Source organism: Eumetopias jubatus, unplaced genomic scaffold (genome assembly GCF_037043125.1).
Source record: "Eumetopias jubatus isolate StellerSeaLion01/CBP00866 unplaced genomic scaffold, mEumJub1_p1.0 scaffold_8, whole genome shotgun sequence".
NCBI lineage: Eukaryota > Metazoa > Chordata > Mammalia > Carnivora > Otariidae > Eumetopias > Eumetopias jubatus.
Genome location: NW_028274814.1, coordinates 63394841 through 63418733, shown reverse-complemented (window position 1 = coordinate 63418733; position 23893 = coordinate 63394841). Strand labels below are relative to the sequence as shown.

Genomic DNA, 23893 nt, shown 5'->3' with positions numbered 1-23893 from the left:
GTGAGTCAGTGAAAATACAAGCTTGCCAAAAGGCAAAAAGGTTTAATTCTGTCTTTGCAGTGCTATCTCATAGTCAAGCGACTGTTACTCCTTAGAGAAAGGGGGAAGACTTGGGTTAAAATATCTTTTGCCTTCAATCCTGATTTATGATTTCCTCCACAGAAAAGCACAATTTCTGCTGAGCAGAGGAACACAAGGCTTAGCTTGCCCATGGGGGGGGGGAGGGGGAACCAGTAGCAATCTTTTGTGCATAAATTAGTCACTTTTATGTAGCCCACCCATGTAAAACACAAAACAAAACAAAGGCATAAGGGATCTATAGTCCTGACAGGATCTGCAAAAATAAGGAATGAGAAAAGCCATGTTAAGAGACATTTCCAGAGCTTTCTCAGTTCTCATCAGAAACAAGCAGTTGTTGCACTTTCTATAACCTATGCCATGGAAGAGGGATGACTTTCTTCCACCTGAATAAAGCAATTTTTTAAAAGAACCGGAAGGAACCAGCTATTTTACAAAATCATAGAACCTTATCAAAGTCTAGATATTTTCTGACGCATCTCAATGAATCCTCTCACCCCCTTGAAATGGCTAGACCCCTTCAGTTACTGGAAGGGCCTGCCTTCCCTGAGTCATTTTGCCCACCCCATCCCAGCCTCATCTCCAATGAGGACTGTCCTCAGGGATAAAACAATACTTCTGCATGGTAAGCTGACAAAAGTTTTATAGCCGCAGCCCTGTCTCCCTTAACTTCCCAGGACTTCAAACTCCAGTCCTTCAAACCACTCTGATTAGGTCACAATTTTCAGACCTCTGGTCGTACTATCTCCCCACCCTAACACTGGCAACCTTCCAACTTGGCAACATTCCTTAAAACGGAGTGTATGGAGTCTAGCACAAGAATCTCCAACACGGGGGCGCCTGGGTGGCTCAGTCGTTAAGCGTCTGCCTTCGGCTCAGGTCATGATCCCGGGGTCCTGGGATCGAGTCCCGCATCGGGCTTCCTGCTCCACGGGAAGCCTGCTTCTCCCTTCTCCCTCTCCCACTCCTCCTACTGTGTTCCCTCTCTCGCCTTCTCTCTGTCAAGTAAATAAAATAAAATATTAAAAAAAAAAAAGAATCTCCAACACGGAGCACAAAGGGAATGTTCTCTCCAGGAAAATGGACACTAACTTCCATTAAATCTGCTAAACATGGTAAGGTTAACTTTCCTTAACTCTCTGTTAGCAGAACATCACACATTTGTGCTCAACGACAACCCCCAGGAAGGATTTGTCCAACGAAGTCATCTTCACTTTTAGTTACGTTTTTAAATGTAAATTCACAACATAACATATAGCCCTGTTAATTAAAATAGTTATCCACTTCACTTCACCATGTCCTCTCATAAGGGTTATTTTCTGAATTCTGTCACCAGTGGTCTCTTCCAGCTTTGTTTCAACCACAACTCCCAATCTCTGATAAAAATGCTGAGTATGAACTCTGTGGTGAGCACTTCGAAATTCCAAATCATTTCCTCCTAATGCACATCTTTTTTTTTTTAAACCAAAGAAAATACCAGTTTTCGTAAAGCAATCATTTTAAGCAGAGACTGAGAAATCTGAATGACAATATGTAAGAAAGGAATAATTCATTTAAAACTGTTTTGTTGGGGGTGTCTGGGTGGCTCAGTTGGTTAAGCGTCTGCCTCTGCCTTTGGCTCAGGTCATGATCCCAGGGTCCTGGGATGGAGCCCTGCATCAGGCTCCCTGCTTGGTGAGGAGCCTGCTTCTCCCTCTCCCGCTCCCCCTGTTTGTGCTCGCTCTCTCTCACAAATAAAATCTTTTTAATTAATGAATTAATTCATTAATTTAAAAACCTGTTTTGTTGAGGGACACATGGGTGGCTCAGTCGGTTAAGGGACCAACTCTTGGTTTCAAGTCGGGTCATGATTTCAGGGTCATGAGATGAAGCCCTGTTGTCAGGGTCTGGGCTTAGCTTGGAGTCGGCTTAAGATTCTCTCTCCCTCTCCTTCTGCTCCTCCCCACTGTTTGCTCTCTCTCTCTCCCCCTCCACCACCTCTAAAATAAATAAATCTTAAAAAACAAACAAACACACACACACACACACACACACAACTGTTTTGTTGGACCGAGCATGACCACTACCTCTACCAGCATTGATATCTCTACTTCAGTTGTCTTGATTGTACATGGCTATGTGTTATCTTCAGAATATAACAGAAGTCTTAACAGGACTGCCAGCTTATATCTACAAGTTGCCAGTTTTAAGTAATTTACCATTAATACACATCTAAGCACTGAATGTTAACCAGACGGGAATTGTTAAGCACCCTTGGTATCAAAATTGTGGAAACACTGGTATTCCCAAAAGTCACCTCTTTGTGTCCTATTCAGTTCTGTAAGACAGCAGGTTTATCCAAGGCACAAGCAAGAGTTGCTTATCAAGTGCCTCTTCCATCATTTGTTTAGATAACACATAGAATTCAGAAAGTATTCTCTCGTTGTTCAATTTGAAGACCTGGAGGAGAGAACAGAAGTAGGAACTACTCGATTATTGGCCTCAGCCAGCTCTATCTCCCTGTCCTAATAGAGGATCTCCCCAAAAATGTTCTCAAAAGGTATGGAGAATGACTAAGGGAATCCAATGAAGGCCAGCAAGAAGAATGATGTGAATGGTACTCTCTAGACTTGTGCATGTTGAGTTTCTGAGCCTAAGGCCCAAAGTGATCAATGTATTTTCTTAGGGACCTTTCTCCTTATCACAGACAAACTCTGCAGACAATAATGGTTTTTTATTCAGTTCACAGATCACCAATTCACAGAAATCCATTACCCCGAGAGAGTTAGCCACAGAACATGAAGGCTCGTTGGTGAGAACTCATCAAGCTCCAGAGGCTTTCCCAATACATGTTCTACAGTATTTTGGGTCACATTCACAGAAAGCTTTCCTGAGCACCCCTGGGTTTCTGCAGGCCGACCCATGAGGTCAGCTCATACAAGCAGATGGGTTCTCCAGCAGGGCAGCCAACGGCCTTCAGCCTCTGGACAGTTAAGAGAGCAGTAAGCCAGAAAAGGCTGTGGAAGGACACTACACAACAGGGCACAAAACAGCATTCACCCAGGGCCCCGCTGAGCACAATCCCCAACCCAGCTGGACTCAGCGATGATAGAGGCAGCATTATGGAGGGCGAGCTCAGACTTGTCAGTCATCCACTTGAAGAAGTTCTGCTCTCTTCATAGCACTGTAAATCCACTGTAGGCCCCACCCAGGGCAGTGACCAGGGCCGGGCCACAGCGGATTAAATTCAGTGTTACCAGACAGCTCTGAGCCAGAGGAAAGAAGACCCTTTTTCCCCTGTGAGACATGGACTGGGAACCACAGCTAGAATCCCACTGCTGGTTCAGTGAGCTGGATAGGAATACACTTTTCCTCCCCCATCCTCAGCCTCATCTGAGCCTTAGTCCCAGCCTCGATGTCCACAGCTCCACGGCTGGGCCTCTCTCAAAGCAACCCAAACAGTTGTTCTCTGCTCCAGGCATCCCCTTCAGTAAACCTATACACAGTGTCAGTGTTCTGACCACAGTTCAGAACCACTCAGTGAGACACTGACTCTGGGCTTGACTGTCAGGGATTAAGGCAGCAGAATGGCACCATGACCCAAAACCTACCACAGTTCAATTCTCTTCATTATCAGTAAGTCTGTCTATTTAAAAGACGTGCAAGGAAAATGTCCACAACACTTTCCCATTGGGGGCGCCTGTGTTGCTCAGTCAGTTAAGTATCTGCCTTTGGCTCAGGGCATGACCCAAGGTCCTGGGATCGAGCCCTGAGTCGGGCTCCTAAGGCTCCCTGCTCAGCGGGGAGCCTGCTTCTCCCTCTCCCTCTGCCTGCCACTCCCCCTGCTTGTGCGCAAGTGCGCTCTCTCTCACTCGCGCACGCAAATAAAAAAATAAAATCTTAAAAAAAAAACTTTCCCTTTGAAATGCAATCCACAGGTGATCCAAATTGAAAATACACCACTCATTTCGATTCATTCAGCAGAAGTCAGAGACCAAAAATTCAACATTTGGCATTAGAGGCGGGCACCCTGGTGATTTAGTCAGAACAAAAGCCATGCTAGGATTAGAAATGTACGAGTCAAAAGAATTTTAGAGACATGTGGGAATATCTTACCTACCCCTTTTTTCTAAAGATAAGGAAACCGTGGGTCAGCCAGTCCTGAGAAAGCAAACACACACCTGGAATGCAGTCTGCTACTCAGCAATTAGGATTCCACGTTCTGCAGGCTCCTTCACTGTCTTCTAACACCTGTCTACTTAGGCGCCAGATTCTGTCAAAATTTATTCTTAAATGACAGAAAAACTATCCACTTAAAAATATTCTGCCTTATTTCTAGATGGCAGCTTGATACACAATCTTCATATCTTTTAGCAACACAGCAACTTGAGATAAAAATCACTAATTCCATAAAAGGAATTAGAGACAAATGGAAAGCCAAGTAGTTGAGTTGCCACAGACATTTTGGCCAGCCAGCATATGAGCACAGATGGGGCTCTCCCATGGCCTGAGAAGGCAGAACATGACATAAAAACTGTAAAAAGAATACTTGGCTGTTCATCTGTAAGTGACTTCAAATACAAAAGTCATCAAAGAGTATTTCCCCCCCGATTTTTTTGGATTTCCAAGATCATCCATGCAGCCATCCTCCTAGGCCCCAAACAACTGTCTGATTTACAACGTTCCTCTAAACCACGTCAGGTGCTCTTTGGAACTTTATGTATAAACTCAGTTCCCTCTCGCCAGTGCCAGTTCAGAAAGATGGTACTAGCAGGGGTCCCTAACCTAGGGTGACCACGATTATTTTTAGCATCACAGCAGCTAGGGATGGAGAGAAAAAACATTCCCATTTTCTTTCAGGTGCCACTCACTGTCTTTGGGAATTCCTCCTGACTGCAGGTCTGGGTCAGATGCTCCTAGAGGACAATGAGCAGCCTTCTATCAGATTATACTCTTCTGGAACCTTAACCAGATCTGTCATGATTATAGATAAACTTGAACTCTTAAGTACCGTGTTACAGAATTTATTTTTAGAACTAGCCGTGTGACCTTGGGACATTTTCTGTGTGTCAGTTTTCTCATTTGAATGGGAATAAGAGTACCTATCTCCGTTGCCTTGTTTGTGAGAAAGGGACTATAACAGTATCCACCCCAGAGTAATTGTAAAGAGCACCACGCTCTTATGAATTAGAGCACATAAAAGCACTGCCACATCATAAGTAGTCAATAAACACCAACTATTATACTGTTGCCCTTTCGAGTCCTAACACATTAGGTGTCCTCTCATCTGTGCTCGTTTGATTTTCGCCAACTAGATCGACCGCAAGTTCTTGTGTGTGACACAAGCTTTGCAATTAGGCAGGAATGAACATCTAGGTTCTTCTATTTACTACCTTTCATTGATTGGAAGATATTTTTTCACATTCCAACACTGCTGAAATTGGAACATGTCTTACATTTAGTGAAACTGAGTATTATCTCTGATCTTGAGCAAGTTATTTAATCCCTGGAAAACTGGCAATATCGCCTTCCTCTCTTAGTGCTGTGGGAAGGCACAATAACATAATCATGCAAACCCCTAACACACAGCAGGCAGCCCCAATATACTACTTCATCCTGCGCCCTTATGGGCCCAGTGTCTTGTGTACAAAAGATGCTTAGGAGGTGAATATTTACATATATTTAACAGAGCAACCCATTATCCATGGAGATTTAAAAATAGTGCCCAGACCCATTCCAAGCCAACGTGTGTGGTTGTCCTTGTTGGAGAAAAGATCAAGGCTCTAGAAGAGATCAAGGGGTTTAAGCACTCAGGAAGGGCAACGTATGGACACGCAGAGCCCTTGGCAAGGACCCTGCCGCTGCTCTTAATAACCCAGCAGAGCCCTGATAGTGTCTAACTCCCTGCGGAGACCAAGCTCAGGATCAAAGCGTGACAGTGGGGCCAGAGAGTGTAGGAAGGTGCCTTTTACAAATCCCATAACAACTCCTGGCAGGTAACACTTACCTCGTTTTAAGCACTTACTTCATTATGTTCCGCTAAACCTTTCGCCATAACCCCATGAAATACAACCAGTTTCATCTGCATGCCTGTTTTCTGAGTCCCCAGGTTGAAGTCACACCTAAGTGGCAAAAGTCTGTGTGGTTCCCAGGCCTGTGCCCTTAATCACTGTGTCCTCTCTCAGGCTGGTGATGCCACATCAGCTCGAGAAGGAAGCAAGACACCCCCACACTTCGAGGTCTGGCCTTCAAAATGACCAAACAGCATCCTCTCCAGGAGTGTGTCAGACTCTTTTGCTCCAGGTGAACAGAGGCAAAAGCAGGTAGATGCGCGGGGTGGTTTTCTGTGCAGTGCACTTCCAAGGCCCTTGGTGCTGCTTTGGTCCTCAGACTCGGGGCAGCCCTAACAGGCAATGTTTTCTTTTCTTTTCTTTTTAAGATTTTTTATTTTTTTATCAGACAGGGAGAGAGTACAAGCAGGGGGAGCAGCAGGCAGAGGGAGAAGGAGAAACAGGCTCCCTGCTCAGCAGGGAGCCCGATGAGGGGCTCGATCCCAGGACCTCAGGATCATGACCTGAGCTGAAGGCAGATGCTTAACGGTCTGAGCCACCCAGGCGCCCCCAGGCAATGTTTTCTGTTTGACTTTCGTCTGTTTCTCTTATTCCTGACTTATTTCCCACAGCTCCAGGCAACACCCTCCAGATCACCCCACGGTTTTCCCTTTTCTTGATAGGCTTCCTCCATCTTTTTCCTTTTTTAAAATTCTGGTTCTTCGAAGTTGAGTTACTTCTCCCTACATAGTACCACACTTCTTGGCAAAGAAACTCTTCTTGATTCATCCCTTGCAGATGTGAGTCACAATGAAAAGTCGTGGTTGGAGATTCCCCGTCTGAACTTTCCAGAATGCCAGTGCACATGTGTAGGCATGTTAGAAAGATAGACAAGCCGGAGGAAGACACGAACCACATTATGGCTTGCCTTGCCGGCTCCTTGCGCTATCAGATCACCTGACACTCGAGGGATCACACCGAGAAAGACCATCCAGTGGAGAGTTCAAGAAGACACGGAGCACGTGTTCGACAAACTCACCTCAGCCCATCCTCTGCGGCAGAGTCACTATGCTACATTAACTTCCTTCTCATCTGAGGAAACCTTGAAAGCTTATTTTATGCCATCTCCCATTTTCCAGGCAATACAATCAACCGGCTGGCAGATCACCTCCTTCACGTGCAATCACCAAATCGCCACAACCCTCCGAGAGGTGATACGGGTGTCTAATACAGAACCTACCATGAAGGCAGCTGGAGCTATTCAGTTTCTGAGTAAGGAACAGTGACCTATTTATCTCTCCACTACACTTGGAATACAAACAGGTTAGTAACATCTTGCATGACTTGGCATTTCGGAGCTCCTGAGTGGCAAGGCAAAAAATACAAGAGTTACGTAGCAGTGAACGGGGAGTCTCTGGGAAGGGAGGTCCACTGGTCAGAATGCACACCTTTGCTCTGTGCCAGGCCCAAATCATCAGACATCCCTACCTCCGGGCCCCACAACACACTTGGACTACTGAGATGATGGGTCAGCAGAACCCACTGCCTCCTTCACTCACTAGAAAGGCAGAAATTGAGGAAGAACTGTGTTTGCTATTGCAGATATGACTTAATCTGAGGTTGGAAAAGATGTAGGGTGGCTTTGGCCTTGTTTACCCATCCCACTTACACCACAGACCATTTCAGACAGTTTCAGACATTTGCTGAGTACAACTGGCTTTTGGAAATGCCAGAAAACTGGTTCACTTTTTTCAAAGCACATTAACTTACCCTCTGGCAATATAACTCCTAAATTATTATCCTCAACCATATTAAAATGCCCTATCAGGTGACTGGAACTTCAACAGAGGCTAGAACTCTCCCATATTTGCCCTCCAGCCGCAGGGTCCCCTGGAAAGTTCTGGGGTTGATGGTTTGTGTGCCTTAACCTGCTTTGCCTGACTTCTGTGGTGGTGACCCACCAATCCTATAAATTCAACGTGAGTTTGAATATTCCAGAAACAAATGCATTTCTGTACACACAGGTTTAACATTCTAAACTTGCAGTAATTCATACTTAGGCAAAAATCACTCAATTACAGGCCAGCCATTTCACACATACAGAAGCTGGCCCCAGCTACGCCACAATCAGGTGTAAATATTACCCAAGTATCTCATAAATTTCTGAAAGGCTAGAGATCTGTTTATCATTAACAGAAAGGTATGACCTCTTCCTTCAGTTTTGCTAAGGGATCCAAACTTTCTGACTTTGCAGATAAAGAGACCACATATGCCACTATTTTGGTGCCATCTATTACTGTTTGTTTCTTTTTTAAGGGGTTACCTTCTTTGGGACAGGGGAGTAGACATTGGTGTGCTTCACCCAAACCCCATTTTTGGAGCCAGCTGCACTCATCCTGGCTGCTGACAGCTCAAGGGGAAGGCCCCCAGCCAGCTGCAGGACACTGTGTCATCAAGGTTAAGCCACCAGAGGGGGTGGCCAGTTGCCAGCAATGGGCTGATTCAGGAATACAAAGGTCCAGTCCCTTGCCTCCACTGGGGCCATCCCAACCCCAAAGCTCCCCATAAGGGCAGCTGGGGCCTCTGCTGCAACTGCATTGCTGGTCAGCTTCTCCTCCACTGAATCCTACTACCTTTTCCTCAGCCCTAAAATCCCTCAGCACCCAATTCCTGGTCTCAGGACGCGTCCAGTGTACCTCATCAAAGATAGGCTGTTTGCTGTTTTCTAAGTGTAGAAAGTTATTTTTTTCAATTCTACTGAGGAAGTTATAGGCCCTGGACATGTTCTATCACGACATACTATCAGAGGTCCTAGGAAGGCCGAAAACAATCTTTGAAAAATAGTTATGACTCGGTTTAATAATTACACGTTTTTGATAGCCCAGATCACTTTCTGAATACCAACCCAAGGCAATCAACAGGGACAGGAGTTAAACAATGCCCAGGAATATCACAGGTTCACAAGCAAGGAAGGTGAGACATTGCCAGGCTAGTGAGGTGCCCGTCACAACATCACGTGGCACTGAAAACTGACACCGGATCACGGGATGCCGGGTCTGATGTTTTCAAGCTTAGCCAATGAAGCCTGCCCCTCCCCACATGAGGCATACTTGCTTCAGGACCTCAAATACTAGGAAATCAGTCTCAAGCTACTTACACAGCTCTACATAGAAGTAGGAAACGAAGTCTTGAACACTTTATCCCCAGCATCTCAAACTTTCAATAAGAGGGAACAATTCGTGGAGCTGACAGGTTATTGATGACTTTGCAGTATTATTGCATCCCCAAGAAAGCAGATGGCAGACGGGCCTGAGCAAGAATCAAGAGCCACTGCTACAGCATTGCCCAGGAGGCAGTACCACTTTCCAGGAACCCTTGAGGATCCATCAACCAGTCATTCAGGCTCTAGCCCAGTTGAGGGCCCAGGATAGACTGAGGGATGTCACAAAAGTAGAAGTCCAAGCAATAGCAGGTATTTGCACAGTGTCTGTATCTTATTACCAAAGGTTTGGGTTCAGAATGTTAAAAATGCAGATAATATACTCCATATGAAAAACTCAACTTAAAAATCACACTCCTGCTTAACGTTTTATCGCTTTTTACACAATGTCTCATTGGACCCTCACAGCTCTCCCTCTGAGGGCAGGGCTGGTATTATTAGCTCACTTTCATGCCCAGGATCACACACCTAATCAATGTTGGGATCAGATTGCCAGATTCTTGGTTCAGGGTTCTTTCCTATAAAATCCGCCAATTTGCAGTTTTTCGATATATTTCTCCAGGATTGTGTACAAAGCCTCAAGACTGTCTGCTTCCTCCATGTGCCTTCTGGCCCCCAGCTTCATAACTACAGATCTGTATTTCAGAGGAACAAGGACTATCCACGGCTGGTGGTCCTGAACAGGGCCACAAACCACCCTCAGAGCTCTCTCTTTCTCAAAGACTTGAAACAACCCAGACACTCTGTTGATACCACAACTTCTGAACTACAGCTGACAAGAAGCAAAAGAGATCAAGTTAGAGGACCACCAGAGTTCAGTATCTCTGAACGAACCTGGTTCGTGTCAGTCAAACACACAAGAAGCGGGGCGGGGGTGGGGGGTGGGGGAAGGCTGTCTAAGGCTCACCGATTTCTTAGACACAGTCATTGCTCTTAGGAAAGCCTTCCACCCTGGTCAGTAGGATTTGCTACTGTCATTTGAGACACTTGGTGGATTTTATTCTTGCCAAGTTGGCATTCTGTTTCTGCAGTGCAAAAATGCTCAGACCGAAGAGATCAGATGGGGATTTTCACATTTTCAGGAACAGAAGCAAGCGTCTCTTCGCCTCAGGTGGATGCATTACAGCTTGTGGGAGTGCTAATGAGAGCTAATTACTCTATTTACTCCATAAGCCAACCAGCCAGCAACAAGAAATGCCTGGTAAAACTCTCTGCATTCTCAGGCTTTGTTTCAGAGGGCTGGTGCCAAAACGATCTGGCTGAAGTGATGGGCTCAGGGGGCCCAACTAGATTGCTATCTCGAGATCACAAAGCACAGACAGTCTTTAGGCCTTTGTATCCTGTAAATTAATAGTCATATCAGCATTGATTATATTCTTCCATGCTTAATCTACTCTCTTCACCATTATCAACACTCCCACCTCTGCCCCCAAATGTCCACTTTGGCTGCAAATTAAGAAATCAAACATTAGGCCTGAATTTTAGGAAAACAACTGCCTACCTACCATTAAAACTGGGTGTAGCATTTTACACCCAGTTTTACACCCAGTCCTACACTCACTTTACAATAGTCACAAGATTTTGCCAACAGTTCATTCACTTTGATCCTTGAACTCTAGACACAAGGAACTTAGAAATCACGTAAATTTCACTTAATCATTGATACTTAACTGTATCCATGTGTTATGTAAAGCATATACATATGGCATGAATTATATAAAAATGCAACTAATTTATGACTCTAACTTATGTAACTTCTATAAATTACATTAAAAAGAGACTTTCCCATCTTTGTCTCTCCATTCCTACCACCATGTCTCCTCCATTCCATGGGAGATGGAAAAACCGTGGGCAAAAGACCAAATTTCCCAGAATAAGAACAAGGAGGTTAGTTATTAACCCAATAAAGCCCCACTCACATTAACCTTTCCCCATTCCAATACTAAGATGGTGTATTGTTGAAAATGCAACCATGGCTTCAGGGACAAAAGAAAGAAGACTTAAGACACATTTTAAAGAAGATTGACAAAGGGCATTATCTTTAACTCCGTAGAAACAAGGCTGCATTGGATTATAAGAGAACTCTAAGTTAACATTTATAATTACTTGGCTCAATTTATTAAAGTGAAGAAAATCTGAATAAACACAATAGAAGTTAAATGGCAAGACCATCCTCATGTTGAAATTCTTTAGGCAGAATTTCATATTAGTGGAGGCTTTTTATGTGGATGACAAAATCTAGCATAAGGACCAATCAGATCCAACTCAATTTATATATGGTATGAAAAATGGAAATTTAAGTAACAACTGTTCTCCTGAGTTACTTAAGCAACTTTCTCTTCGCTCATGATTTTCTACAAGTTTTTCTTTTTTAAGAGAGCGAGCGAGCGAGCACGAGCACACAAGCAGGGGGAGGAGCAGGCAGAGGGAGAAGCAGACTGTCTACTGCGCAAGGAGCCCAATGCAGGACTCAATCCCAGGACCCTGGGATCATGACCTGAGCCAAGGACTTGATCCCAGGACCCTGGGACCATGACCTGAGCTGAAGGCAGACGCTTAAATGACTGAGCCACCCAGGCGTCCCTACAACTTCCTTTTTAAGAATGCTTTGTTACCTGAATGTTTATGATACATGGGGCAAGTAAGAAGTAACACGAATGATGCCAAAAATCTCAACTATGTGTAAAGGAATGACTAGGTTATGGCCCTCCCAAAAAACTGCCTGTGCTTTTTTACATAAACATGTAGACAAAACATGTTTTATTTTGGCTGTGAGTACAGTCCTAGGCAGAGGATTCACCACAAAGTTCTCCAAGCAGAAGGATTTCAGAGTAGGAGTTGACATCCATAACAGAAAACAAAATCATCTACTCAAAAGGATAATAAATAGGCCAGATAAATGTTTCTTGCACTGAAATATAAGTAATATTTACTAAAATTTCACAAGTCTGAGCAGGTTTGCCAGTTATTCTGAAAATTTTTTTTAACAAAAAAGAACAGAAGCATTTTTAGCTTTAAGACTAGGCAGCAATCATTACTGAGCTCCTGCAATGAGTAAGCCAGGTGCTGTGCTAGGCATCTTGTATATATAACTTCAGTTTAATCTTTCTCATATCCCTGCAAGGTAGGCACTGTTGTTTCCATTTACAAACAAGAAAACCACGGCTCAGGCTGGACGAGTCACAAAGTCACAATCTTAAGACAGGACTCTATTGGGATTCCATCCAAGATATGCCTGACTCCAAAACCCAAAGTTGCCGCTACCTCCTGCCCAGTAGTACCACCAAGAAATTACAATCAGAAATTACAACGACGGAATTGTTTCCTAAGTACAGAGGATCAGCTCTGGGGTCTGAAGCTCTAGATTTTAATTATGCTTCTATTGAGTGGTGGTTTCCTCCAAATTAATGGAGATGAAAATAGTATTTAACCTCCTAAGGTTGAGGGGAGAAGCATATAAAAAAGCTGTACTCGAAGCACTTTGCAAAACAAGTAAGCACTATTTGTATTTGCTATTACTACCTTTCTCTTCAAGCTTCAGCTGGTGAATGGCACCAGGGGAAACCCACCCACATGGCAGTGAATTACCTTAATGAGGCCTGAGCAACACCGAGTCTGGAGCCCAAGAGAATGAAACTTAAGGGGTAAGGACTGGAGGGGACTTGGCCACAGTCTCTACTCAGTGAACCTTCTCCGGCACTAGAGAAATAAAAGAATGGTCATGGCCAGCTCCGTGCCAGGCACTGCCATAGTTCGCTAGGCAAGCTGCTGGTCCCAGTTACTCAGGCCTGTAAGAACAGATAGAAGCCCCTGCCTTCAGGGAAGCTCACATCTACCCTGTGGGAAAGGAAATTAAGACCAAACAAGCCATGACCCAATAGGAGCCCCACCCTTTCTCATCAACTTTCCCTACTCGCTCATGCCCGCCCACACACACCCCCACCACACACACACAAATGGGGAGGTTTTTTCATGGTACAAAGTGGGTGCCCAGATTCAATCAGGCACTCGAGGCCCATTTATCCTCATTGGGAAACTATATCGTGGTGCAGAGTGGGGGCAGAATTTTAAACATTGACAATTCAGTATAGTGACCTCCAGAACAGAAAAGGGTTCATTTCAGTAAACACAAAGCAAGGTTGAAGACCATGAAGAAGAAAAATCAAGATCTGACTACATAAAAATTTTATACTTCTATACGACTAAAAACAAAATTGAAAGACAAACCGAATAGAAAATTAGAGGAAAAAAAAAACTAGGTCAAAATATGTGAGAGAAGGTTAATAAGGGTTAATAACATAGTCTATGACAAATGAGAAAAATATGAATCCCCAATAATAAATAAATGGGCAAAGTTCATGAACAGTTTGTTAAACGGGAAATGCAGTCAACAGTCATATAAACATATTTGATCTCATTAATATCAAATAAACAAAAAAGAAAAGTGAAATATCTTTTCCCCTAGAAAATTGTCAAATATTATTAAAATGAGACTATCACTCTGCTGCTGGTGGCAAAAATCAGTATACACGTTTTTGGCAACCATTAGCAATATCAATCAAGATATCCATACGCATGCCCATCCTTTTGTTCTACTTCTGGTCATCTATGATAAAAATAAAAATGATCTGAAAGAAAATGCTGACGGCATAAGATGTTCATCAAATACTGAAAACAGGCTCCGCAATCGGATTAATCATGAAACATCCCTAGATGGAATATTTTACAGTCCTTAGAAATAGTAGTTATTTTTGTAGTGTGGGGAAAGACAAATAAAATAATAAGTAAAATAAAAAGGGGGAAACAAATCATAGACTCAGAGTATTTCAAATATGGAAACAATGTATAAATTTTAAAAATGGACAGAAACACAGCAACGTAGTTGTACCTTTGTGTGGTAGGATTATTGATAACTTTTTTTTTTACTACATCTTTATGGTTTTTCTATACTACTAAAATCGTCTATAAAGTGCATATTACTTTTATAATTACAAAAAAATTTAAATAACAATCTCCCCTGCAAACCCAACAAAGAATAGATGGAAATCCAACAGCTCTCCAAACCACTCCCACAAATACCCAAATGGGTGCAGCTGGCAGGTAAGGCAGTAAACTGAGGGGAGAGAGGCTTTGTTTTAAATCTAGGGCTAGAAAAACATGAAGTGTCTTGATGTGAAAACAAAAAACTTTTCATCTCCCACTTGTCAAAATATATTTTGGAAATTCATTAACCAAAACATTTTCCATCAGAGGATTTAAACCCACACACCAAAATTATCTCCACAGAACAAACCGGTTAAGCAAGCAGGAAGTTTACCAGGAACACCCTAAAAATTAACAATTGTTTTTACAGCTCCCATAAATCCAGCCAGCTAATGTTAGTACACAATGTAACACAAACAGTCTCTCCAGTGAGTCCTCTAAACAGGAGAGTGCAAAATCCTTATCATAAAGGGTTTTCCTTAGCAAGAATCACAGATGCCACGGAAATTGAGCCTTTTGGGGGTCACCCCCCTAAAAGCTGATTTTACAATCTTTTGAGATGGCATCCATTAACTGCCTTCATCTTCACAAACCAACGAGGCAGGGTTTCTCAACTTCAGCACTCCTGTCAGTGTAATTCTTTGTAATTTCTTGTTCTGTCCCCTGCACTGCAGGGCGTTCAGCGGCATCCCTGGACTCTACTCACTAAATGCCGGTCCTCCCTCCATCCCCAGTTGTAACATAAAGATTTCCTGACATCGCCAAATGACTCCCACAGGGCAAAAATCACCCCAGCTGAAAACCACTGCTGCAAATTACATGCTCTCCTTACCCGCATTTTACAAAGGAGGAGACAGACAGAGCGAGGCCCATCTAACTTCAGAGCTCGAGATCCAGAACTCGGTACTGTATCTGTGCACAGGTAGGAGGCCTATCTTCCAGTATAACTTATGAGACACACCCATCTTTTCGACTTGAGTCTCCTTTGCACCCACCCCCATGGAGCCTCGTCAAGTCGGCCTTGGCGCACACTGGTCGAGTAAACCATTTCTCTCAGCACGTAAACATTTACGGATGATGACCGATAACAGAGTCTGGCAAAAACACAGTCGTGGCCTTTGACAAGTACACAATCTATCTGAAGAAATAAGACACAGGTGTGGAAAGCTATCTGGAGTGCCAGTTTTGAAGAAAACGGTTTCCTCATCTGTAAAATGGAGACTGATGCTAGTGTTGCCCTTATAATGTGCACTGAGAGGGTGCGAATCAAGTTCCTTTCACGAAATACGATTTCAAAAAAAAGAGCTAGATACCAAATGCCTGGCAATATATAGGCACTGGCACTGCACAGACTAGAACATCTCAAAATCATCAGGCTGGAATGAACCTTCAAGAACACCCTGAACTCACCACCTACTTGGTACTTGAGCATCTCAAAATCCAAAAATTTCATTACCTGCCTCCAGCACAGTTTGCACGCTGAGCTCTGACAGAGGCTCTCAGCAAAGGTTTCCTGAACTGCTTCAAGTGGGCCTGGAGGAAAGAGAAGGAATGGTTCAAACAAAGAGAAGAGCCAACAGGAGTGGGAGAAAAGGCGGGATTGACTTAAAGCACTCCAGAGGGGCAGAGCCGCGGTCCCAGCCCAGCAGGGCAGGGGAAGACAAGCGTGGGAAAAAAGGTCAAGACCAGATGAGGTCACAAGGTGACCTCCAGGTGACCTGTGATGACGCTGACCAGGTGAGACCTGAGAAATATGTCTCCTAAAAAAGTAACCAAGGGCTGCTACGAAGGATACATTCCATTATGAAGGTGGAGAACTTAACTTCTCAGACTGAAAGATCAGCATTCCCTGAGGACAACAGGCAGATGCTTGCTTTAAATTTACATAAGTGAAAGTGATGATTTTGCCAGAACAATGAGTCAATCTGCCCTAAAAGTAAATCCAAATGTCTTCTTTCCCAAGTCCACAGGTCCTCCTGTTCTCTACGGGCATCAGCCCAACACAAGGAAACAAGAGCCCAGAGTAGCCAGATTTCCTGTTTTTAAAATCTGGATTTCAATTAGGTGAAATCTCCCAAACTTTAAGTATTGGCTTAAATTTCTTTAAATACTGTGTAGGTCAAGCCAAACCTATCGCCCTGCAGTCTCCATCCCAGGACCACCAGTATAAAAACCCCACCGTTAGCCATAGCCCACAGGAGGTCAAGTAAAGCTTTTGGGGGCAGGCAGAGTAGCCTCATACCCAATATATTTGGAAGATTTGTCTGGCAATGTGTCGTAGAATACAGGGAAGAAGCTAACTGCAGGGTGTGTAGGGACTGCTTTTAGGCAACAGGCTTGAGCAATGGAATATAGAAAGGGCCCACAGCGCCCCCGCTGGTTGAATACAAACAGGCCCTCAGGTGACCCACCTCAAAACACCCATTGGCCTGGGGCACCCGGGTGACTCGGTCGGTTAAGCGCCTGACTCACGGGTCCTGAGATCCGGCCCCACGTCGGGCTCTGCGCTCAGCGAGGAGTCGGCTTGGGGATTCTCTCCCTCTGCTCCCGTCCCCAGCCGCCCCCCACCCTGCCCCACTCACTCTCTCAAACTCTCTAATAAATAAATCAATCTTTAAAAATATATATGTATCCATCAGCCCTAACTGACCAATGGGCTACTTACAATTAGGCACAGTTGCCAAAAATGGGAGAATTCCATACAGCACCATACCTCCTCATCTCCCCACTTTAAAAACAGCCTCCACCCACTGCCTCATTGCTGACAGTCTCTCTCCTCTACTGTCCTGGCCGCCCCAACCCCCTGCAGTATATTCAATAAACTTCTATCTCCTTTGTTCTGCCTCAGGTGAATTCTTGCACCACTGGCTTTGACCCAATCATCACCCCACATTTGGGGGCCCTCATTTGATCGGGAGAGACACCCCACGTAGACACCACAGGATCTACATAAGAGCTGACAGGGATGTGAACCAAGGCAATGGCAGAGATAATAGAGAGTGATTCAAAAAATGTATGAAAGGCAAAAATAACAGTGCTGATGGCCAGGAGAGGGTCCCTGGGATGCCAGACACAAACCTGACCCATTGCCAACTTTGATAATGAAGGGGAGTCTTTAGGACCAGAGGGAAACAGGCTTAAAAGTGTGCTCTTTGACCTCTGAGAACAGGGCAATCTTCAAGGACTTGTGACCTGTGTCATCACACAGAACCCCATGCTCAGAAATGCTCCATGCTTGGTTTAATGCTGTGCTGTCATCACTCTGAGATTCTTAATTTAACTCTGAACTTGTGGTTTGTAAGTGAGGTCTAATGGGGAAATGGAGCATGCGTGTGAGCAGAGGAAATCCTGTTTAGTATGTGTGGCCACCATTCTTACAGTGTTTGCCATGACCCAAGAGCACAGAATTTCTGTGGATTCATGATGCATGGGAGTCCAGGAAGATTAGTTCAAGGTAAGTGTGTTACAAAGACAACTGAGCAGGTGGTTGGGTGCTGACAGCTCCCAGAAGCCATGCTTTCCATGGAAAGGAACCACAACTCGCTTTGCATACGTAGAAACAAAGCAATGTCTTTCTAAGAAACACCACCAACCAAGGAATCTTATCATACACTCTTCCTCCTATTACTTCCCTGTATTAGCTGACCATGGACAGTGACAATAATGGCACAGGAGGAAAAGGAAAGACAGGGCAACCCATGGTTCTTTTTCTTTTCTTTTCAGTCCGTCCTTTGAGCCAGCCCTTCCTTCTGTAAGACAAAGACTAAGAGAATGCAGGTATCAAGAACTGAATAAAAGTAGTTAGTTTTGGTCAGTGTTTTCACGTTCTGGTAAGAACAATACACATATGCACATACAAATTACAAAATACGAAGTGTGTGATTTCAGTAATTCTGCAGATGTGTCAAATGCTCTTATGTTCGCATTTAACACTGGTCTCGCACAGTATATAAACAGTACAAATCATGCTAGTTACTTAAATTTTTAATTTCTCTTCACTTAGAACGATATGAATAGCAGACATGAGGACAAGTCAAGGGAGAGAATATAGAAGGAGAAACTTTTTATGTTAGTACCTTTAACATTGCTTTTTTCCTGCTTTTTGAACAAGGGAGCCACACATTTTCTTTTTACACAGGGCTCTACAAGTTCTGTGGCCAGCCCACTGAGAACCACTGAAGTCAAGAACATCATGTCTCTCTAAAATGCTACACACGGGGCACCTGGGTCGCACAGTCGGTTGAGGGTCCAATTCTTGGTTTCAGCTCAGCTCCTGAGCTCTGTGTAGTGAGACCAAGCCCTGTGACAGGCTCCACACTGGGTGTGGGGCCTGGTTGGGATTCTCTCTTACCTCTCCCTCTGCCCCTCTAGTCCCCCACCCCCGCCCACCATTGCTCATGCACAGTCTCTCTCAAATCATAAAATCTCTAAAAAAAATAAAATAAAATACTACACACACCTGGATAAGTTCCTCCTGATGTCTTTCAAAGCAACCCCCCAAAAGACCCACCGATGGACTGATGGGGGTGCTGATTTTTTAGTTCCATGCTCTTAATTACTGAATCACTTTAGTCCTTTTCCCCCAGGCCTCTCACATCGTTACAACACATCTGCTGAAATAGCGCAAGCCGATGTCTTTCCAACTAAAGATGGCTCTAGAGACAGTTAAACTGAAGACTGCACAAGACCTTACCCAGAGTAGCATCTAAGGCAGAAACCTCCCTGCTGGACATCTCCCTTTTTTTACAGAGTGCTTCCCCCGAGCTTTGGCGGTGCAGTTTTAACCAAACTCAAACCGTTTCTCACCACTCAGAGTGCTCAGGTTTCCCCTGGGAAGTGGTTCTGTGAACCACTAAGTCTGGCTGTCTAAAAAGGCCTCCTTCAAATACAGTCAAGTTTTCCTTTGTCTCATTTCATTCTCCTCTTCTGTTTTGTACCACCACTTTCCACTTCAATAAATTAATTTCCTGCCTGGAGACACATCCCGGCAAATGTGTCAATTTGTATTGTTTAGATGAGAGACTTCTGTCATTCTTTCAAATTTTTCCTCTGCACCAATAATCCTGACAGCCAGCCTCTCAGGAGCCTGAGTGGCTTGTCTGTGAATTTCCTTTCACTGCCTCCTATTCGACTGAAAAAATGCAGACTGCCTGCGGTGAACTTACTCAACTCTTAACCCTTCCGATCACATCTGTTTCTATTTCCCCATCCTTTCTTCTAGCCCATCTGAAGAAGGGCTCTTACGGAGTTCGGGCTAATGGGCCACTCTCCACCTGATTGTTCATGCTGCTTTCACATCACCCCCCCCCGCACACCTGTGCCTGCTTCACACCAATCTATCGCAGCATGCTTCTCCTGGGTTGAGTCCTTGAAAGGCTGGGCTACAGGGCCACCTGCGGTGCATTCCTCCCTTGCAATCCTCAGTTTTTTGCACTCTGAATTGCATAGACTGCGCTCTCCAAGTTCATGAATGACCTGGCGGCTGGACCAGGGGTAGTTTCTCAGACCCATCCTTCTAACGGGTCTGTTGCGCTGGACGGCGAGCACAGTCCATGTGTGTTGGTCTGCCTCTCCCCCTTTGCTACCACCATCTTCCCCTTCTCTGGTCGCTCCCGCTCTTCCTCCTTTAATAAGTTTCTTTAGCCTCATCAGGTCTAAATGTCAAGAGTTCCCTGAAGGTTGTATATTTGTTTCTCTTTTTATTCTGCATCTTCTTCAAAAGAGGTGGAGGGGATTAAGAGATACAAACCTCCAGGGGTAAAATAAGTCACAGAGATTAGAATCACAGCAAAAGGAATGTGGTCAACAATATTGGAATAACACTGTTTGGTGACAGATGGTAACTACACCTATTGTGGTGAGCACCGCAGAATGGACAGAATTGCTACGGCGTGCCCCTGAAAATAATATAACGTTGTATGTCAACTTTCAATAAAAAATTTAATAAAACTAAAACTGGGAATATTTGATATATTGTACACAGCATAACAGAAAATAACTAAATTTTCAATTTTGCTTTTTTAGTTTCTAAAGTATCTTATGGTTTGCTGTGTTTCTGCAGATTATGGGCATTTCTCTAAGATTTCCAGAAGTAAATCAAATGAAAGATAAGCTGTACTTATTACTTATCCATAACAGGACATCTTTTTTTTTTTAAGATTTTTATTTATTTATTTGACAGAGAGAGACACAGCAAGAGAGGGAACACAAGCAGGGGGAGTGGGAGAGGGAAAAGCAGACTTTCCGCGGAGGAGGGAGCCTGACATGGGGCTCGATCCCAGGACCCCGGGATCATGACCGGAGCCGAAGGCAGACGCTTAACGACTGAGCCACCTAGGCGCCCCAGGACATCTTTTCTTGATATTAAACACTTTCATGGCCTACAAATAACTGATCAACATTAGATTCAAATAATCTTCAGAATGCCATGTTCTGTCATGTCTCCTTGCCCCATATTTTCTAGTCTTTTAAAAATATTTGATTATAAGAATGTTAATAAATATATGTAATGTGTAAAAAAAAAAAAGAGTTCCCTGAAGGCTCTATACTTGCTTCTCTTTTTATTTGACATCTTCTTTAGTGAGTTCATCTATCTTACTCGTTATATAAAAGCTCCATGGAAATCATTCATCAAACTAGGATTTTGCCTAAACTCTAAACATAAACTCCAAATTTTTTTTTAAAGATTTTATTTATTTATTTGACAGAGAGTGGCAGAGAGAGTGGGAGAGTGAGAGAAAGCACAAGCAGAGGGAGCAGCAGAAGGAGAGGGAGAAGCAGACTCCCCGGCTGAGCAGGGAGCCCAATGTGGGACTTGATCCCAAGACCCCGGGATCACTACCTGAGCCACCCAGGTGCCCCCAAATCTCAAATTCTTAACATCTTCATGTGGATAAAATCAACTAACAGATAGATCTTAATAGCTTTTAACATGCCAAATACAGAAGTAAGCCAGAGGCAGTAATAGGAAGTGGTTGAAGATACTGACCCTAGAGACTGTACCTACCTGCATTTAAATATTGACTCCAACAGACGACACTCCAAGATGGCAGAGGAATAGGAGACCCTAGTTTCATCTGGTCCCAGGAATTCAGCTAGATAGCTATCAAATTATTCTAAACACCTGTGAACTCAACAGGACCGCTAAGAAAAGTTGCAACTCTACAAATAGAAAAGCGACCACTTTCTGCAAGAATGACAAGACAGAAAAACATCAAAAAAAAAGAGGGAACAAGAGGCAGTATGGACTGCCAGGGACCTAATCAGTATGGATATAAGTAAGATGTTGGAACTACAGTTCAGAGTAATGATTATAAACATACTAGCTGGGCTTGAAAAAAGCATAGAAGACACTAAAGAATCCCTTTCTGGAGAAATAAAAGAACTAAAATCTAATCAAGTCAAAATTTAAAAGGCTATTAATGAGATGCAATAAAAAACGGAGGCTCTAACTGCTAGGATAATGAGGCAGAAGATTGAATTAGATATAGAAGACAAAATGATGGAGAATAAAGAAGCTGAGAAAAAGAGATAAACAACTACTGGATCATGAAGGGAGAATTCAAGAGATAACTGATACCATAAAGTGAAACAATATTAGAATAACTGGGATCCCAGAAGAAGAGGAAAGGTGGGGGGGAGAAGGTATACTGGAGCAAATTATAGCTGAGAACTTCCCTAATCTGGGGAAAGAAACAGGCACTGAAGTCCAGGAGGCACACAGAACCCCCCAAAAATCAGTAAAAATAGGTCCCAACACCCTGACATATAATAGTGAAACTTGCAAATCTCAGAGACAAAGAGAAAATCTTGAAAGCAGCTCAGGACAAAAGGTCTATAACCTACAAGGGTAAAAACATTAGACGGGCAGCAGACCTATCCACCAAGACCTGGCAGGCCAAAAACGACTTGGCATGATATATTCAGGGTGCTAAATGAGCAAACTATGCAGCCAAGAACACTTTATCCAGCTAGGATATCATTCAAAATAGAAGTGATAAAAAGCTTCCAGGACAAGCAAAAACTGAAAGAATTTGTGACCACGAAACCAGCCCTGCAAGAAATAATAAAAGGGATCCTTTAATCGAAGAGAGAGCCCCAAAGTAACATAGACCAGAAAGGAAGAGAGACATTATACAGAAACAGTGACTTTACATGTAATACAATGGCACTAAATTCATATCTTTCAATAGTTACTCTGAATATAAATACACTAAATGCTCCAATCAAAACACACAGGGAATCAGATTGGATTAAAAAAAAGCAAGACCCATGGATATGCTGTCTCCTAGAGACTCATTTTAGACCAAAAGTCACCTCCAGATTGAAAGTGAGGGGGTGGAAAATTATCATGCTAATGGACATCAAAAGAAAGTTGGGGTAGCAATCCTTTTATCAGACAAATTAGATTTTATATCAAAGACTGTAATAAGAGATGAGGAAGGAATAATACAATAATAGTGGGGGACTTTTAACACCCCACTCATTGAAATGGACAGATCATCTAAGCAGAAGATCAACAGGGAAACAAGGGCTATGAAAGACACACTGAACTACATGGACTTCACAGATATAGTCAGAGCATTCCATCCTAAAGCAACAGAATGCACATTCTTCTTCAGTGCACATGAAACGTTCTCCAGAATAGATCACATACTGGATCACCGATCAGGTTTCAACCGGTACCAAAAGATTGGGATCATTCCCTGCATATTTTTGGATCACAATGCTTTGAAACTGGAACTCAGTCACAAGAGGAAATTTGGAAAGAACTCAAATACTTGGGGGCTAAAGAGCATCCTACTAAAGAATGAATGGGTCAACCAGGAAATTGAAGAATTTTTAAAATTCATGGAAATAAATGAAAATGAAAACACAACTGTTCAAAACCTTTGGGATGCAGCAAAGGCAGTCCCAAGAAAGAAGTATATAGTAATACAAGCCTTTCTCATGAAACGAGAAAGACCTCAAATATACAACCTAACCTTACACCTAAAGGAGCTGGAGAAAGAACAGTAAATAAACCCTAAATCCAGCAGAAGAGAAATAATAAAGATTAGAGTAGAAATCAATGAAATAGAAACCAAAAGAGCAGTAGAACAAGTCAACGAAACTAGGAGCTGGTTCTTTGAAAGAATAAGATCGATAACCCCCTAGCCAGACTTATCAAAAAAGAAAAGAGTAAGGACCGGAATAAAATCATGAATGAAAAAAGAGAGATGGAAACCAACACCAAAGAAATACAAGTACATATTATGAGCAACTATATGCCAACAAATCAGGAAATCTGGAAGAAATGGATGCATTCCTAGAGACATATAAACTATCAAAACTGAAATAGGAAGAAATAGAAAACCTGAACAGACCTATAACCAGCAAGGAAATTGAGGCAGTAAGCAAAAAATCTCACAACAAACAAGAGTTCAGGCCTTGATGGCTTCCCAGCAGAATTCTACCAGACGTTTTAAAAAGAATACCTATTCTTCTGAAACTTGTTTCAAAAAAGAGAAATGGAAGGAAGACTTCCAAACTGTTTTTATGAGGCTAGCGTTACTTTGATCCCAAAACCAAAGACCCCACCAAA

The 23893-nt window shown here is 43.3% G+C and overlaps 1 protein-coding gene across 6 annotated transcripts in view; it reads right to left on the bottom strand.

The window, feature by feature from the left end:
* The window catches only part of PPFIBP1 (PPFIB scaffold protein 1), a 172501-nt gene that overhangs the window by 137657 nt on the left and 10951 nt on the right, over positions 1–23893 (bottom strand). The window contains exon 1 of one of the 6 annotated variants that reach the window (XM_088025988.1): positions 15767–15850. The exons of 4 other annotated variants lie outside the window; for them this stretch is intronic. The gene's annotated coding sequence lies outside the window, so the exon portion shown is untranslated. Of the gene's footprint in view, positions 1–15766; positions 15851–23893 lie in introns of those variants that run through there. One more of the 6 variants, XM_088025989.1, reaches the window with a different exon arrangement.